Source organism: Helianthus annuus, chromosome 5 (genome assembly GCF_002127325.2).
Source record: "Helianthus annuus cultivar XRQ/B chromosome 5, HanXRQr2.0-SUNRISE, whole genome shotgun sequence".
Taxonomy (NCBI): Eukaryota; Viridiplantae; Streptophyta; class Magnoliopsida; order Asterales; family Asteraceae; genus Helianthus; species Helianthus annuus.
In genome coordinates, this window is record NC_035437.2 from 110,963,468 (window position 1) to 110,970,976 (window position 7,509).

Genomic DNA, 7,509 nt, shown 5'->3' on the forward strand with positions numbered 1-7,509 from the left:
CGTGCATTGCAAGGAACCTGAGTGCTCTCCCAAACTGGATATCCACCCGGTGTGGACTTCAAAGCCGATTTTTGTAGCTACTGAGAAATCTCTTCACAGCAACAAGATCAAAAACCTCCAGGTCAGCGAAGGTCTTTGTCTTTCTCTTTCAGAAGTAGTGTGCGGATGTTCAATCCACGCCAAGGCATCTGCACACATTTCATTGTATTCTTTCCTGAGGACCCGATCAAAAACCATAACAACCAAGTTTGGCACATTTTTCATCCGGTCAAATTTTTCAACTTCATTCCTTTTTCACCAAACATTCCTTCATCGGAATTTTTGTCTTCTTTTCCTTTTTTTTTTCATCAATGACATTGCCTTCGCATACAATACAAGATCATAATAATTCTTTATAATAATTAAAAAAAAACCCAAGTCAAAACAAGCTTTCATAACATAAATCAACACTAGAAGCAGTTCAAGGAGCCAAAGATTGTTGAGTTCCCATTCTTCTCTTCCTGAGCCGCTCAGCTATAATGAACGCGAGCTCCAACGACTGGGATGCATTGAGTCGAGGGTCGCAGTGGGTGTGGTAGCGTGAACCAAGGTCATCAAAGGTCACGGTTCTTGAACCACCAATGCATTCGGTCACATTTTGACCCGTCACTTCAAGATGAACACCTCCCGGGTGGCTTCCTTCTTGCTCATGCACATCAAAGAAAGCTCTCACTTCCGCCCTAATAGCATCGAAGGGGCGAGTTTTGAGTCCAGATGGAGCCTTGATAGTGTTGCCATGCATAGGATCGCTGACCCACGTGACAATTTGACCCGCCCTTCTAACCGCTCTAATAAGGTGTGGAAGTTTGACCCGCATGTTCTCGGCTCCCATTCTTGTTATGATCGTAATCCTTCCCGGCTTGTTTTCAGGGTTCAAGATGTCAATGAGCTTGACCAACTCATTCGGGTCCATCTTGTCACTCACCTTAATTCCAAGTGGGTTTGCGATTCCTCTAAGGAACTCGACGTGTGCACCCTCAAGTTGGCGGGTTCGCTCCCCAACCCATAGGAAATGGGCCGAACAGTCATAGTACAAGCTTGACGTTGAATCCAATCTAGTAAGAGATTGCTCATAAGGCAAGTGTAAGCACTCATGTGACGTCCAAAAGTCAGTGGTCGTCATGATAGGGTGGTCCGTTGTAAGCCCGACAGCCGACATGAACCCAAGTGCCTCATCAACTCGGCTAGCTAGCTCTTGATACCTATCACCCGCTTCACTATGCTCGGTTAAATCAAGATTCCATTGAGTAACCCTTTGCATAGCAGCATAACCTCCGGTGGCAAACGCCCTCAAAAGATTAAGAGTGGCTGCTGATTGGCAATATGCCCTAATTTATCTTTGTGGGTCCGGAATTCTTGATTTAGCATCAAAAGCATCACCGTTAACATTATCCCCTCGGTAACTTGGTAACTTCACACCGTCTTTCTCCTCAAAATTATCTGATCTGGGCTTGGCGAACTGACCCGCCATTCGTCCTACCTTGATGACAAGCATTTGACCACCAAACATCAACACAACACCCATCTGAAGAATCACCCTGAAAGTATCCCTAATATTATTCGCATTAAACTCCTTAAAACTCTCAGCACAATCTCCACCCATCAAAAGAAACGCATTCCCCATAGCCGCCTCACCAAGCCTATCCTCTAAGTGTCTTGCTTCTCCGGCGAACACAATCGGAGGAAACGAATCAAGGGTTTGGAGCACCGCATCAAGCTTAGCTTGATCCGGGTATTCCGGCAATTGCAGTGCCTTTTTCGTCCTCCAGCTGTCCACACTCCACTTTGTCGGACGCGTAAGAAACCAACAACATTTATAAACACTTTTCTACTACGATTATGGTTCAGTAAGTCCTTTCTCGAGTATATAGAGGCGGATCTCACTAAAGATCTTTGTAAAGAAGCAGCTTTTATGGGCCCTAGACCAGAAATGAACTGCAGAGGAGCGAATAACCATTCATGACTTATAGCCAAATTTACATCCAGGCCCACTTGGTTCGTGATATCTACCATTACTTGTTCAACCATGTTATACTTCTCATCAGATGTAAGAAAGCTCTGATACCACTTGTAGGTCCTGAAATCGGAGGATCGATTTTCACTACCAAAGCCTTGTTTATAACAAACAAAGTTAAGTGTGCGGAATCCACTTAACTAAGCCAAATCAAACATAGAACAAAGTAACACACAATGGTTAACCAAAGAAACACACTCGTTTGATTAACTGGATGAGAATGAACAAACTGATACAAACACAGTTCACAGACTTGCAGGGTATTCTCTCATCTCTATCAATGGCAACAACGTTCTCCTAGATGTAACAATATTTTGGAGCCTTATGTCGCCAATCTTGTGCATGGACGCTCCACTATCAACAATCCTAAGACTATCAACAGTTCCTCTTGGAACATCCTGCACACTCATTCAGAGATTAGTTGGAGAGGGGGACCCAAGCCTTCACAGACTTGGGTCGTCCGTCATCATCGAGAATTGTAACATCCATTTCCCGATGATTCGGAATTGATGTAGCTCCCCCTGAAACAGTTACTGGTTTTGGTATCCAAATATGTTTTTGTTTTTCATTTTTAACTTCTAACTTAACAGACTGTGTTTGGATAACCTCTGGTTTCAAAACCTTTTCAACTTCTTTTCGTTGTTTCTTTTTCTGTTTCTTTTCTTGTTGTTTAACAAGACGGAGGTCCTGTTTTGGTGAAACAGATCTTTTATGGTAATTGTTACCATGGGGGGCATCAACCTTTCCCTTTCCTTTCGTAAGATATGGACAGTTTCTAACAATGTGCCCATACTCACAACATTCAAAGCATGATCTCCGCTCAACAAACCTCGGAGTATCATAACTGTAATAGCTGGATGATGAACTTCGTGATCTTGAGGTACTTGGTCCTACATCACAACCGTTTGTTTGTTGTGTATAGTTATTTTGACTGTTTCTTTTCAAAATTTTACTTTGTTTAACAAAAACCGTGTTGGATTTGTTTTCGAAAGTTTCAATCTTATCAGTCCCTCTTGAATTCACGAAGTTTATCTTCCGAACCTTTTTCTTGTTTTGGTTCTGTTTGCCTTTTACATGTTCTTGGGCGGCATGATTTTGTTCACGGAAATCATCAACCTTTGCTTTCAACTTATGAAGATATGGACAATTTCGAATTATATGTCCAATTGTACCACATTCAAAACATGATCTTCGTTCAACAAGCCCCGAAGTATCATGTGATCGTCTTGCTGATGATGAACTTTGTGATCCCGAGGTACTAGGTTTTGAATTGTTTGGATCATTTCTTTTCAACATTGTTGCTTTCTTAACAAAATCTAAGTTAGATTTGTTCTCAAAAGTTTCAATTTTGTCCGTTCCCTTTGATTTCACAAAGTTCACATTCTTGTTCTTCTTTTGATTCGGTTTCTTTTGACCTTGAGTCGTTGATTTTCCTTTTGGCTTGGTGTGATTTTGCTGCCTTTTCTCTGTTGGTAATTTCTGATTGCCATATTGTTTTCGAACTTCGGCCTTTGGGATAGGAGGGCACTGTGTTACCGTAACATGTGATCCTGTCTTTCCCAAAAACTTACTTGTCGAATTTTCAAAAACTTTACTGATTAAGGATTGATTAACATTCTTAATAGGAAAATCTTTGTCAGAATAAATTTTATCATCACCAACAAGAGTGTACAGCAAATTCACACATTCCGACTCTTCTGTAGACGAGGATTCCATTGCAACAGTCTTAGCGGGTTTTGCTGGAGGATCACATAGAATATGATTCTCAAAAGGTATGTCCTCTTCTTTGATTACCGCATCAGACTTTGCTGGGATAGCATTATCGGATTCATCATCAGAAGAATCAGCATCCTCAATAATAACTGGAGGATCCTAATTCTGTTCAGCAGAAGACACACATGTATCTGCTGATACATCTGAATCTGATGACACTTCTTTCTTGTATCCGAGTCCTGTTGCAAATTCCTTAACGTCTAGAGGAACAGATGGTTCAAAGAAAGTTCTATCCTCCTCGTCAGGCATTGCATCATAATTGTGTCTCACAGGTGGTGGACATTTCTTGTAACCTATGCATGTGACATCCCATTTCTCTTTCTGAACATCAATGATGTGATCCAACACATAGCTAGAGCTCAAATAACTGTCTAGCTTAAGTTGGATCGCCTCACTTTCAGTTTTGACACAAGCCATCTCCTTTTGCATTATCTCAAGGCGAGTTATATACAAATTTATATCAGTTTGTTTTCTGGAAACCATTTTGGTTAATTCGGTTTTATCTTTCTTTAATTTCTCAATTACCGATTTAAATTCCTTTTCATGGTTTTCATAAAACATGTTGGCTTCTGTGCACTTGGAAAGATCCACGGTCAATTTCTGGTTGTGGATGAATGTCACATCATACTTCTCTTGCAAAGCCTCGTGTTTGCTTTGCAACTCACACCACTTATCAGTCAATGAAACATGTTTGTCTTGCAAGTCAAACAAACTAGCTTGTAAAGCATCATGTTTGCCTTGCAACTCAGACATGTTTGCTTCTAAATCAGTACATTTAATTCTTAATCTAGCACAACTGTCACAATTAACAAAAGTGGGTTCATCAACACATACCTGACTGGAATCACCCTCAGATGTTGGCTTTTCTGCATCAGAATTAATAACCTCCCTTGATGATTCACATTCAGATCTATCCTCGCTTGAACTTGAAGTTGCATCATCCTCAACTGAAGTTGAAACATCTTCATCTGAACTTCTGTCATGTTCAGAATTATCATTATTTCCCGAGGATTCACCATTGCTGGCATCTTGTACAATTTCAGCATACAACGCCGTTTTTGTCTGACTACTGTTCCTTGGATCAAGAGATGATGGTTCTACAGTAGAACGATGGTGTTGTAAAGCAACTGGGGGTAATGGATTTCCATACAAGTCTGTTGTTCTTTCTGGTTTGGGAACTGATTGTATTGGGTTTCCGTATATGTCTGTCGTCATTTTCGGTTCACTTTGCTTTTGATTGGTAACCGATGCCCATTGTTCTGCCGTAATTCAAGATCGTATGGGAGATTCGGCCCATGATGGCGATAAACTTGTGTTTCTGTATTTTCCCTCATCCGGAGACGGAGTTCCCCACCAACTCGGATTCATCGTTGATATTTATGAATGATAACCTGAGAAACACACTCAAATCAAACAGTTAAATCACACTTGCAAACCTTCTGTTAAAAATAGACAAGTGCTTCGACGAAACAAGTTTCTACGAAACAGACTTAGTAATTTTAATCTTGACGAAACAAATGTCCTTTGGGCTTTCAATTTGACGAAACAGCCCAATACACTTTTGGCGAAACACAAGTTGGATGTATGATCCAATCTGTCGGCGAAACAGACTTAGATTATTGGGCCTTTTAAAATTAATGTAACCGGCCCAAAGCTTATCTTTTAAACAAATAACTCACTTAAAAAGATTTTAGCAAAACAGAGTTTCTGTTTGGGCTTCACACTTGACGAAACAAGGGATGTCAAAGCCCAAAGTGTACCTCGACGAAACAGATTTGCTAGATTGGGCTTGATGAAATGATTTGGGCCCGAAACAGATCTAAGCCCAAATATCTCGACAAAATGAAATCACTTTCGCCGAATTCAGTGTGTTTCGTCAATGATCCTATTTCGTCAATGATTTTGTTTCGACAATGTGTGTTTCGTCGAAAAAGCTGCAGTGGGTTGGTAAACTTTTCAAATCTTATCTTTTACTGACACAACAACCCTGCTTTTCACCAAACAAGGTATGGTTTGTATTATTTTAATCTTATCACTCTTACCAACACAGAAACAAGTTTCACAACAATTTTCAAGAATCAAAAAGTAGAATTTTATGAAGAACACTTGAAGATTGTGAAGAACACTATAAACTTTCCGGTAAAACTATGAGTTTTCAGGTGACCCGAAACTTTCCGAAACACACGATTTTGCTAAAATGTTTAATAAAAACCCAAAACTAGCATGTGAACATGAAAAACAACAAGGTTTTTAACAAAACACCAAGCAAAACACAAGATATAAACCCGATTTTAAGATGTTTTCCAGAAAATATGAAACTTTTCAAACCGAAAAACAACAAGAACACCTCGAGTTTAACAAGGAGAAGAGCCAAGACTCTGATACCACTTGTAGGTCCGGCTAGGAGGATCTAGTCGCCTAATCCTTGTGTACAAACCAACCCGGTTGTGCGGAATCCAACCGGAAAGGCAAACCGAGATAGAACACGCAAATACACGACACACAATATTCACCGATTAACACCTCTGTATTAATACGTATGAAAAGATCAGTTACAAGCTCAATGTTTACAAATGTATTTTGCAAACTCTCTCAAACTCTCATGTGTGTGTTATGTGCTCTCTATCTTGTCTATGTGTTCTCTCTGTGTCCTCTTGTTTTCTTATCCACAGACTGACTATATATAGTCACAGACACCACGAAACAGAACAGACACGGCGAATCACAATTACAATTGACGAAATGGAAACATTCGACGAAAGGGACACATAGTCGACGAAACACACTTGTTTCGTCGACTCCCTCATGTTTCGTCGTATATGGGCTTAGGCCCAAAATGGGTTTCGCCGAGATGATACAGCCCATGTCATTCCCTTGATTCGCCGATCTTGTTAGCCCATAGACTACGTTCTTGTCTTTTGTATCTTTTGGCCCAAGTTTGATCTTGTACACGACGGAGGAATGTCGTTGCTCGAGCCGACATGCGTCAAGTCGAGTCGCGTCCACAAACATGTATCAACAGCTATCCGCACGTTGCGGCGGAAAATAATGTGCAACAAGTGTAGTGGTAACTAATTTGGAGTTGACCGACCATGCCCAAGCGTTTTTCTTACATATATCTTCTCTTATAGATGCAGCCTCTTGCGCGTCTATCTTTTGTAATCTTCATTCACCATGACACTCCAAAATCTTTCATCTTCAACTCACTTCCAGTGATATTTATATAATTGATCTCTAACATATATTTTGAAGCAAACAACATATAATCCACATATACCAACAAATAGACGTAAGAGACTATCTAGAAGCTTCTTGTACCAATCTTTAACATAATATTTGAAGCAACAATGTACATCAAGATTACCCCATACTACTAATTGTTCAGGTTTGACCGATGTTTGTAACGCAGACCCGACGTAGCCCGATCTGCCTTACCCTTATATTTATCGTCTCACGCACGTGTGATTTTAATATAAAATTTTGTACAGAAAATAAGGTATCCCGACCTCAAAAGTTTGCATTCATTACCATAAAGATTTTCATATGATAAATTTTATCTGCATAAAAACAATAGATCTTAATAAACTTTGAACTCATCAAAACAGCTCTACCTGATGTATTTGATTTAAGTTAACATATCTGAACAACAAACTTAACTCATGATCTATTGAGAGGTGAATTAA

At 40.0% G+C, this 7,509-nt stretch overlaps 1 pseudogene; it reads right to left on the reverse strand.

The window, feature by feature from the left end:
* Nucleotides 1–408: 408 nt before the first annotated feature.
* On the reverse strand, nucleotides 409–1,812 carry LOC110940946 (annotated as a pseudogene).
* Between the last annotated feature and the right edge of the window lie 5,697 nt (nucleotides 1,813–7,509).